A 13,008-nucleotide genomic window follows, 5' to 3' on the forward strand; every position below is an offset into this window, starting at 1 on the left:
CAAAGAATGGTACGCCAACAAATCACCAACTTATTTTTTTATATTTAATAGAGTAATGGTGAAGCAACGGTAATTAAAAAGTAATTTTAAATTAAATTTATATTAATTTAATTTAATTTAATTAATTTCTTTGATGTCATGGTAGTAGAACAATCACCAACTTAATTATAAATAGTGGGGAGCTAACACAAAGTAGCCATTCTAAAACATAACTATTCATCTCTTTCTAAACTATTTCACCTTTTATCTTCTCTCTAAATAAATCAACTAAAATTTTTAGAATGAGAAACCTTAATGAATTGTTAATTGAATCGTTGCTATTTTTAGAAGAACAAGTTTCCAATCTTCGTGAACTCGAGTTCAAAGCAATGAAGGTGGTTGTCGGGGCGATTGAAACTCGTAACGATTGTTATTTAAGGGGCCTTAAGGAAACAGAAAAGGACGCGGATGATTTCATCAAATACGTGTTGGGTACGTATGAAAAATTTAACAATCTTAGAAAAGGGTTTGAAGAGGATATTGACGCTCTAAAGTTCATTATTAATAAGGATTAGGAGACCTTATTTTATTCCTGTTTGATATTTAGTTATATAATTACGTTGTACTTTTTTTTTAAGTTTATCCTGGTGTTATTTCTAAATTAGTTAACATTGTTGGGTTTTCTCTACTTCTACCTCTTACATTAGGTGTATCATTCATTTGATTTCTATGCAAGTGACCATTGTTTGCAAGGTAAATGAAATTGGCAATCACCAACAGTCATAATTTATGAACCAATTTGTCAAAAATAAAAATAAAAATAAAAACGCAAGTGGCAATTTTTTTTAACTATTCAACGCACGGTTCTCCAAAGGTCATAAATTCAATTATAAATATTAGGTGGTTAACATCATTCTAAAAGAAAACAATTTAAAATAACAATAGTTATCTCTTTCTTCTCACTAAAACTACAAAAGATTTCAAATGGCAAACCTAAGTGGTATGTCAATGGGTTTGATCGCCAATTTGGAAAAAAACATTCAAACGGTACTTGAACAAGAGTTGAGAGCGATGAAGATGATTGTTGGTGCGATTGAAACTCGGAACTATTGTTATGTACATGGCGTTAAGGAGATTGAAAAGGAAGCGGATGATCTCATACAATCCTTGTTTGTTTCTTATGGAAAATGCATTGAACTTAGGAAAGAACTTGAGGATGATCTAAAGGCTTTAAAATCCTTAAATTAGTAAGGATTAAAAGAAGTCCTTAATTAGATATTCATGTATTTAATTTCCAATTAATATCTATGCATGTTTTATTTTTATAATATTATTATGTTGTACTTTTCTTATTTAAGTTTATCTTAATATTAACTATCATGGTTGGGTTTTCTCTTCTACCCCTTTTATATTTTGTTCGATTTTGAATGTTAACTATGTGACGTCATTTTAATTTCGTACTTGAACAAGAGTTGATAAATAAATATCGGTTTTAAATACTGGGAATTATATTAATTACGCGATTTATTAAAATACAATTCATTGTACCGGAAGATTAAAGGACAAGTTGTCATTTCCTATAAACATATTAATTTTAATTCAACTTCCACTTGTTAATTTTAATTTATAATTAAAAATTCTCCTGTGTGGCATATGAAAAGACACGACCCACACTTTATTTATATATATGATACATTTGTATATTCAGTAAATCCTAACCACATCTACTACCCAAGCCATTATCTAATTTGATTTGTCTATCAATATTTCAAACCCTAAACCTTTAAAACCTAAACTGAAAACTTCCTTCAAAATAATGGATCGGAACATTACCAAAACATTGATTACAATAGAGTACAACAAATGTTTCATAAATCGCTTAGAGGAAATCGAAAGGAAGAACAACCTATTCCTTGTTAATGTTCAGATCCCACTCAAGGTTGCCAAAGATCGTGGCTTTATGCCGGAGATGGAGAAGATGCAGGCAGATATTGCATCTGCTTTACGAGACCTCAAACTAGCAAAGGAGGTGAAGATCAAAATCATGGAAGAGAATGCCTCCCTAAGAGCCTCTATTTCTCGTTTAAGTTCTATTTAATTTAGTGGGCATGCATGATGTCACTTATATTAAGTATGTAAATTTTAAATGTGGGTTTTTAATATTTTCCATTTGAATCAGTTTTATTATCATTGATTTTCTTTGGTCTCGATATAACATATGAATATCTATTAATAGTTGATTGATTTTCCTATTAAGTAGTCCGTATAAACTATTTTGATTTGACTAAACACAACACAAAAAGAATTACAATTGATTTGATTTGATTATGTGTGTCGTGTAAGCAAGCAAGGCAGAAATCTAGCATGCATGCATGTTGATTTGACTTCCAATTGACAGGATTTAAACACATCATCACTAAGAAAAATAAAAAAATTTGTCTTTCTCCCCATTATAAAAGTAAAATGGCACTATTTTACATTCATCTACAAAAATAAAACTACCTTTAGATCTCATATATACTTGTAAGGAGGACTCCAAACTTGTTCACAACTCTTGTGTCACTAATTCATTCATCAAGGTATTTAACCATTCATTCCTTTAAATTAAATCGTTTATATAGTTTACAATTTTTGCATGTATGCGACAATCAATTTAATAAGTCCTCAATCATAATTATATTTTAATTGAATATAAACGGTTTATGTGATATGAAAGGTTGTTATATTTGTTTCTTTTTACATAACGCTTTAATTTTTTTAATTGAATATAGACGGTTTTAAACATCACTAATTACAAAAATTAAAAAATTGTCTTTCTCCCCATTATAAAAGGAATATGGCAAGATTTTTTACATTCATCTACAAAAATAAAACTCCCTTTACAACACAAACCCTAGATCTCATATATACTTGTAAGGAGGACTCCAAACTTGTTCACAACTCTTGTTACTAATTGTTTGATCATTCATCAAGGTATTTTAACCATTCTTTCTTTTTTACGGCTCATTTCATCAAGATATTTAACCATTCTTTCTTTTAAATGAAATTGTTTGTATAAGTTTAAAACCGTAAACGATTTTTGCATGTATGTGACAATCAATTTAATAACCCGTCAATCATAACTATTTTTTGATTGAATATAAACGGTTTATGTCCATATTGGCGATGGGATATGAATGGTAGTTGTCATCCAATTTTCCTTTTACATAACGTTTTATTTTTAATTTAATTAACTAGTATGAATTTCAGATGGTTAGACAGTTCATTCCTATATTAGTACAATACACTATCAATCGCAGAATCAAACTCGCTCGGTTGCGAGAGATTGACACTCAGTTGGCCGATCTAATAGACCGAGCGGAGGCGATAAGGCAAAATGGGCAATAAGTAGAGGGATGAACGACGTGCAGGAAAATATGGAAGCTCTTATACATGAAGTGAAAGCTAATCGTGAACAAGGGGTGATTGAAATCCGGAAAATTGAGTTGGAGCTTCATCAACTTGAACTTCTTGGTTTTTAGTTAGGTTAAATATGGTTTATATAGTACGTATTTTGTAAGGATTAAAAGGTTGGTTTATATTTTCCAATGGATCTATGATTATCAACTACCCATTTTCCTTTTCAAATTCCTGTTATTTTTTTTAATTACTATCTTACGTCCTTCGTTAAAAAAATACCCGTAATTTTACCAATGTGTGATGACTAATTTTAATCCAAAATAAATCCGCACATGAGGAGAACACGGCTAAGCGAGTAACAAACGCCACAACGAGATCTTATGTCTGCTACAAATAATTATGCAATTTAACTTGGTAGGATCGACCATTATTCACTTGGGCCATTAATATTCATTTTCCATGTTTCTATGTTAAAAACCGCACCATTAGGAATGTGGCCCCAATAGGGGAAAAGCCCAATCAAAATATAGGTCTTATATAACAATTTGGGCTCATTCTATTTATCAACTAACTTACTTGGGCCTTCGGTAACTAGACCCATTATTACTTCCTCAATTGGGCCATTTTCATCGATTACTTTTCGTCGACCCATTTACTTCCTCAATTGGGCCATTTTCATCCATTCTTTCTCGTCGACCCATTTACTTCCTCAATTGGGCCATTTTCATCCATTCATTTACTTGGGTCACAAGTAAGTAGATGTCATTTGCAATTTGCAATTTGCAAAGTTAACACATTACAAAGTAAATGTTTTTCTTTTTGCAATTGATTCATTTTAAGTTTTTAAAACCTTAATAATCAAGCATAACAAACCGAGACCGAAATTATTTTTGATCGACAACGAATAATGGACAACTATCGTCAAAATACAAATTTAGATCAACAATCAATAACAAATTAAAGCTTCTTCTCTTATTTATGTAGTATTATCACAATACAAATTGATAATAATAATACAAATACAACCCATGAATAATACAATAACCGACGAGCTAACTTTTCTCGATTTAGTAGCACGTAACTTCCGAGATTTCAATTTAATATTTTCCGATGTCAATTGCCGTAACCTATCCTCCAAAGAGTTGTTTAGATCAATCAACCTGTTCATGTTCCGATCAACCTCCACGCATTCATCCCATATGAAGTAACCACAATCTTCAGTCTAAAGATGCATTAAAAATTAATTAGAGCAATAAACATAGATATTATACTAATTATATTATTTTGAGCTATAAACATAAATATACCTTCCATAAGGGACAACGATAAAAAAACCTTCCTCTGTTAGGTCCATTTTTCTTCACGAGTTGACGGATTGGAACCAAGTTATGATAACAATGTGAATCGCAAGAACAAGATTGATTAAAACTCATATTAAAGATGATGGTGGTGTCGATACAATTGAAATATAGTATGAGATTTTAATAATTAAATATGATTATTAGATTTGGAAACAAAATATACTTATTTTTTTAAGGAATTATTAGATTTGGGAAAAAAAATATACTGATTTTTTTTATGGATTATTAGATTTGGGGAAAAAAATATACTGATTTTTTTAAGTGAGAGAAACGATTTTTTTTAGTTAGAGAAATGAGGTTAAAATAAATAAGAACATAAAATAAATATAAGAAACAAAAAATAATTAGTATAGAGATTAGTATAAAAAAATTAGATTAATATTGCTAATGATCTTTGGAAAGTGTAGCAATTAATAGGTTGTCTCTTTTTGAATTTGAAATTCAAAATTTTCAAATTTATCCCTCTAAAAACTCATTTGAAAAAGATTCCATATGGTCCCTACCAAACTCCACTTGGCGTGCTCTCACTGGCCTGTGTACCAAGGCCCTTGTACACCCCGTGTACTTGTAGCCTTTTCGGGTCATAAAGTCGAAAATCGAATACTCGGATTTTAAACCAAATGACGTAAAAAAACTGCTACAACTATTCAAAGCCCAAAATGCTAAATGAGGCTAATCAATACTCCCTCCGTTCAACTCCACTTCGCAAGTATGCTTTTTGCACGGATATTAAGAAACGGATTAAAAAAACTATAAAAAGTACATAGAGAAAGAGAATGGTGGGGTTAAAAATGTTAAAAAAAATATAAATGTAAGGTTTTATGGTGGATTAGTGTGGGGTATGGATGACATTTTTTGTAAATATGAAGTGTGAATAAGGATAACATGGTCATTTTCTTGGCCTAAAAAGGAAACATATAAAGTGGAGTTGAATGACGAAAAAGAAATACATGTAAAGTGGAGTTGAATGGAGGGAGTAATCAGTAATCACTCCCCTGACTCTCATGCCGCTTATACTTGCCATCTTCCTTATGTGAAAAAATCGAAACCCTACATCTATCTATTTTTCTCAACCTCCTCGTCCTCTTTTGCTCACTACTTCATTTTCCCATCAAGTTCAGATCTTTGATTCTATCAGTATATTATCGATCTTTGTTTCTCCGATTTCGTTTATTGAATAGAGAAAAATGGTGGTAATGGCAAATTAAAATTATAGGACAAAATTAGAATTGATGTTTGTGTCATTGTGGGAAGAAAATGAAGGTCAATTGTGATTTTGAGGATGTCTTTTTGGATTAATAATCTGGGGTTTACTTCACTTTGCTTTTCTTCAAATAAACAAAAACCCAGATCAACCTGTAATATTAGCCTATAATATCAAGATCTGGGTTTTACATCTTCAACCTTCTTTTCCAACCAACCTCGTTTTATATTAAGAATTAATCCACGGTGGTTGTGTCGTCGAAGGAGGAGCGACGACGACCGTCTTGCGAATACACAACCCCCGACGACATCTTTTCAGCGAGGTGTTGGTGGTGGTTTCTCGTAGATTAATTCTGGAGAGAGTCAGGAGAGTGATGTGGGGAGAGAGACGGTATTGTTTTAGTAAAGGTTATGGGAAAATGGTGAAGTGATATTCCCTCTATGTTCTTCCCATTTTATTATAATATTACTCACATATAATAGAGAAATGGAAAGAACATTAAAATGTGGTGGGAATATAAAAGTATTGGACTATTTTACCCTTCCATTTTGTACTGAACAATAAATAGGATGATCTTATTTTCAATAATAGTCTCCCTTTTGGTGAGATCTGTTGTTCCGTCCCTTCTTTCGGGGTTTTTCCATTTTTTCGTGGGATTGTTATCAATATAATAAGTTTTAATCGACGGGGAGATTATCAGATTTGTTTCGTGGATGAATACATCAAGACGGCTACACTGTTTCCCTCCATCAAGAAGGATGCAAAGACATCGATTATTCATAGATTCAAGAAATTTATGATTTTGGAGCGGCAGCCATTACGATATTTAGATAGTTATTTTGAATGTATTTTTTACGTTAGCAATCTTGATTTTCCTTTGTCTATTTGTTATCTTCATTGTAACCTACGCCTAGTTGATTATTAATGAGATGACAATTTCAAAAAAAAAAAAATAAATAGGATGATCTTTTGGACAATAATATCCAGTTAATGAGAAGGCTGGAAACTTGCTTTTCTAAACCCTTATGCTACCACTCAGCAATAAAAGGGTTTTCTTTAATATACTCCCTCTAATCCTTTATTTTCTTTCTCTTTACATTGGACACAAGAATTAAGAAATGGAGTATTATATTGATAAAAAGTTGGGTGGGGTTTGGTGATAGGAGAGAGGGATGAATAATTAAGAGTTAAATAATGAATTGTGGGCCACAAATATTAAAGTAAGGAATAAAATAGGATTAAAAGAGTTGAGTGGGTGGGGTAATAGGAGAGAGGTATGAATAAAATAAGAGTAAAAAGTTACCAAAAATAGAAAGGGGGAAGAAAACCTGAATAACCGTTTTAGGAAATAGGAAAGAATATGGTGAATTGGAGGGAGTATATAATAACTAGGGTAAGACCCGTGAAAATTCACGGGGCTATTTAAAACTTTTAGAAATTTAATTTATTTATTAAATTTGAGAAATGAATATAGGAAGATGAATGTAATCATTATAAATAAATTATTAATATGCCTATATTGGCTCTATATAGTTTTGGTGCCCCAACAACGTCGCTTGATCTACTTTATTTTATACGAAACAAAATTATATTGACTTGTCTAATTTTTAGATTTACCATTTACGATACTTGTTTAAATTATGATTAAAATAATATTTATAAACTTGATTATAAAACGCATTCCCCGCTCCCGTTGTGCGTACTATTGTTACCTTTTTTTTGCAATACTTTCTAGCGTACCACTGTTACCCCACTATTCACTCAATTAATATTATTACTTTCTACTACTGTTACTTTCATTATCATTGTTATTACTGTTACTTTCACTACTCCTTTATAACTAATATTAATTTCACTACTCATGTAGTTATTACGGTTACTTTTGCTACCATCGTTGATATTACTGTTACTTTATTACTCGCAAGTCGCATTCTTGATTATAATTAATTTCATGACGTATGTTATTAAATGAGCTTCTTCCCTTCAAACTTGGAAGAATTAACATCGAATGCCAAGTTCCGGAAGTAGAATGATGTTCAATAATGAGCTAAGTTTAAATCGTAAAAATCTTGAGTTTGAAATAGAGGTTAAATGTGTTAATAGTGAATATAAAACATATTAAAAAAAATGATTTGCCATGTGTTTATTGCCAATGTGTACACTAAAATGGAAATGTCTCAACTTAGTTTGTTTTTTTTTTTCAAAAAATAATTGTAAAATAGGGTCTTTTAGTAATCATTTTTACTCACTAATAGAGTTGTGCCAGGATCAGTGTTACAATTATGGCAATGTAAAACCATCTTACACAAGACTTATAGAGTTATAGGACATGTCTAAAAAGAGAATTGCTGAAAATTAACACATGAAATTTAACTAATAATCTGATAACTTATGATGAACACAAATATATTTTTATATCCTACCTTATCAAAATGAATTATTATTGTATACTTTTACACGGAAACTTTGAAGAGATGATCTCTCCCTATATCATATATTGTGATAATTCTCTCATTTTATAATATAGTCCGTATTTTATTACTTTTGTATTATTTTTACATTAATTTGTAATTGTGCATTTTTTTTTAAAGAAAAAGCCCAATTTGGAAGATAGACTTTTTTTATTAGAAGAAAATAAAACTTGTGAAATGAACAACAATGGGCCATAATTATTGGGCTATTTTTTCAGTCAAATAAAAGTTGTGAAATGAACAACCGAAAATCAGATCTTTGCTTTCATCTTCCATTCATTTGATCAAATTATCGTAATTTCAATAGTTCATCACTTCATCCCTCGTAATAATCCATCTCCCTATCCTCTAATGTTTACCACTATTCAAAACCCAAATGCCTCAAAAACCAAGAAAACATATCACTAATTCTCTCAGCCACCTCCCCTCCCACGCCGGTGGTGGCCGTCTCATCTGCGTGAACAGCGCTGAATCGTCCCCTTCTACTTTTGTTGTGTTTAGATGGTGATGTTGGGCGGATTTGAAGATGATTAATAGAATCAAATTGTTCAAATCCTTTCACCTTTATTTTTTTAACATAAAAGTCACGAAGGTTGTACACTGTTCGAATAGTAATCAAACGCACCGTTTTGAGAGCACTGCCTTTCTTTCGCTGCGTTTAGTGTGGGGCTTTGGGCTTGGTTTTCAATTGTCTTTTAGAAGTTGGGCCTTGGGATGGCAATGGTTAGGGTCCGCCTAGACCCGGACCCGAAATTTTCCCTTTGGACCCGTACCCGACCCAGACCCGCAAGGGTCTAAAATTTGAGGACCCATACCCAGACCCTATGGGTAAGGGTAGGGTCTGGGTCTATCCACGGGTCCGAGTTTCAGCCACTTTAGTAACATGATTAACAGCTATGGGGTCTATAATATTAAAAAAAAAATTCATACTACTTTAACATTATCAGTTTATTAATCTCTATTGTACACTACCAAATCCAATATACATACCAAAGAGATTAAGAAAGACAAAGAAGACCTAAATTAATTTTACATCCAAATACATGTGAAAAAATCAAACTCGGAACCCAAAAATCAATACCGTACTTGATAGCCGTCTCCATCTGACCGTCGTTGGCTGCCGTTAATGGTGGTTGTCGGTCGCCGCCTATTAGAGAGGTGGTTGCCAGTCGCGTATCAGTGTTGCGGTGGTGATTTTCTTGTGTCAGTGGTGGAGTGGTGGTATTGTCGGAAGAGTTTGGTTGGGTTTTATCGCTTTATGGGATGAGGGAAGAAAAAGAGACTTTAGTTGGGTTTCTACGGTCTGCCAGTATGAATTCAGAAAAGTTGTGATTTTAATTTTTTTTTTTTTTTTTTTTAATAAAGGGTCTAAGGGTCGGGTATGGGTCTCATAACTTAGACCCGGACCCGGAACCGAAATATTTTATTAAGACTCATACCCGACCTATATCCATTGGGTCTAAAAAAATGAGACCCATACCCGACCCATTAGGGTTCGACCCTCAGGGCCTGGGTCAGGTCCCCGACCCATTGCCATCCCTAGTTGGGCCTTCTCATTACCATCATTCCCGCTTATTATACTCTACTTATTTCGCCTTTAGTCTTTCCCCGTCTCTCAGCCACACATTTTCCTTTCTCTATTTTCTTTCACAACCGACCCTTCTCTCTCCTTTGTACTTTCTCTTATCTCGTTCCACACCACAACTTTTTAAACTCTCTTATTTTTATGAACAAGCATGAATGGAGAATCTAACATCACGAAGTGACTCGCCCAAGCCGACAAAAGGTTATTTTTTTCATACATGTTTGTTAGTTTAATGGGATTGCTGTTTGATCTTCTATTTTGATCGCCTGATTTCATCTTGGTTTTGTTAAGTTTGGTTTTTTGAATTATGTTAGATTGTGGTTGCAGTTTTATTTTTGATCGGTTTTGGAGGTGTTCATGACTGCTCCACCAGCGATGATATCCACCAGCGGTGATAAGAGATGACCTTTGATTATTTCATTAGGCTCCGCTTTATTGATGACAGAGGTAATTTATTTTGTATTTGGCTTTATTATTAAGACAGTTTGCTTTGTAGATCTTTGATGATTCCATAATATTGCGGAAAGGCTTGAAATCGGTTGTGCACAGCTTGATCGGAGTTTTAGGCAGCTTAAGAGTATGCATTTAAACTACCAGTTCGTCTTTAAGTGACAAAGATAAGCTTTTAGATTTACATAGCCTAATCCATCCCTCCAGCTGCAAATTATTTGCCTTAATTCACAGACAACCTTTGGCGGTCATCACCTTAAAAAAAGTCTTCCCTTATTAGGAAAGGAATCGAAGAAACTGGTGTAATTTATCTTCTATATCTCATCACCATTCGTCGATGAAATATATTTTATCACACTAAAAATGTCGATGAAATGTATTTTATCACTCTACAGCTTGTTCTAAATGAGTCGTTGTGACAGTCTCATCAATATTATGTTAATTGCAATTGGTATAGTAAATTATTTCCTGTTCGATTTTTTCTTACTTGCATCAATTGTTGCTGTTAGGTTGAGTTGCATGAACTGTTAGGTTGAGCCGTAACCATCTTCTAACTCATCACCATCCGTCTCCCATTCGGCCCGATTGTTGTTTATTCTTAATGCTAGATGTTTCTTAACATTATTTTTATTAAATGCTCATATTATCTATCCATTCAAGTATACATAATTGTTTTAATAGAATTTCTGTAACTTATCAAGGAAGGAATTGAATAAAATGAGGGAGTATTTATAGATGTTAATGTTTACAAATCGATAGCAATAGAGTTGCGCGAATCTGACAACCTCCCAAGTGTCCGTTTTAGCTGTATAGTCATGTGAATTCTGATTTTGTTTTGGGTACTTAGTTACGTTATTGCAGAGACTGTATATCATGCAAGTGGACTGTTCAGTAGCTTGAGTTCAAGCTGGACTTCAAAGCCGACATTAGCAGTGAAGTACAGGCTTGATGCGGCTGCGGTGGATAATGCAGCCAGAGGACATAGGAGTCTTTGTTCAACCTTAACGTCTTTACGCTTGGGGAAAAAAGCTTTATGAATAAGTAAATGTAATACTCCGTATTTATAGTCTTGGGGGTACTCTATCGAGTAGGCCTTACTCTGTCGAGTAAGGGTAAGTGGCGAAGCAAAATAGTTTCTGACCTGTTGGGCACTCGATCGAGTAGCTGGGGCACTCGATCGAGTAGGGGGGTACTCGATCGAGTACCTTGGGTACTCGATCGAGTGTCCGGTTTTACGGGGGAGTTTTCTCGGGTTTTGTTAATTACGCGATTAAGGTATTTAAACATATTCGTAATTGTTCTAAATCACTTTTTACAAAACCTAAAACCTGTTTAAGAGAGAAAGCAACTAGTCTTCTTCCTAATCGCGTTCTTGACAATTCCCTGAGTTCGACGGTCGATTCGTATCGTAGTTCGTGTCGTTGGATTCCTTGCGTCGAGGGTAAGCTTTTAATATAATTTCTATAATGTTTTGATAAGATTGATGAAACCCTAATTTAGGAATTGGGGGTTTTTATGAGTATTATTTGAATGGTAGCATCTATGTGTTGTATGATAGGAGGAGAATTCGTAGAGGAGCCGTTTTGATACAGCTGTAGATACCGTCTGCGTGTTGTGCTTTCCAGGTAGGATTTCCTACTCAGTATTAGTCCCATAATGGGATATTGGTGATGTGCTGTAGTTAGTTGTTTGATATGATGATTGTGATTGTGATTGTGATTGTGATTGTGATTGTGGTTGTATTTGTTGATGGTTCTCGAGATGCGTTCTCGGCTGAGTGGGGTCACTTGCGGGAGTGATCTCACGCCCTAGTTTCGCCCTTCGTGGAACCCGCCACGGAAGGGGATGTGCACATTAATGGACAGGGTTATCGCTCGTACGATGAGCGGGGCTTAGGTGGGAACGGCCGCGGTCCCCCATCGCGTGGTCGGTCCAAAGGGACAATCGATATTGAGATGATGGGAGTTGGTGGTGTGTGTGTGTGATTCCAAATTGTCTGTTTGTCTTATTGTTGTTATCTATATTGATTGTGTGATTAGTACTGACCCCGGTGTTGTTTTGTAAAACCTGCGGTGATCCATTCGGGGATGGTGAGCAGATATTGAACAGGTATAGAGATGAGTACTGGGATAGCTGGGATGGCCACGACATGACGATAGAGTCTTCCGCTGTAGTTTAGCATTTATTTACATTTCAATTGAGAAAGATAGTTTGGAATAATGTGTTGCACTTTCGATTTGGTTTCGAGGATTGTATTTATTCATAAAACTATTTACAATAAATGTTGTTTCTGTTTTGTCTATTTGATTATCATACCTCGGGCGATCGAGATGGTGATGTCTTCATACCTGAGTGGTCCTGGTAAGGCACTCGGAGTATGGGGTGTTACAAATGGTATCAGAGCGACGATCCCGAAACCTGTAACCAATGAACTTAATGAACATAGGGAGTCAATTAAAATGAACCCGGGTAAAAGTTGTAGGAGCTAGTGCAAAGGCTTGGGAGACGTCCTAAAGTCGCGGGGATCGCCCTACAACTTTGAACCGGTCACATGGGGGA

The sequence above is a fragment of the Silene latifolia genome, chromosome Y (genome assembly GCF_048544455.1).
Source record: "Silene latifolia isolate original U9 population chromosome Y, ASM4854445v1, whole genome shotgun sequence".
Lineage (NCBI taxonomy): Eukaryota > Viridiplantae > Streptophyta > Magnoliopsida > Caryophyllales > Caryophyllaceae > Silene > Silene latifolia.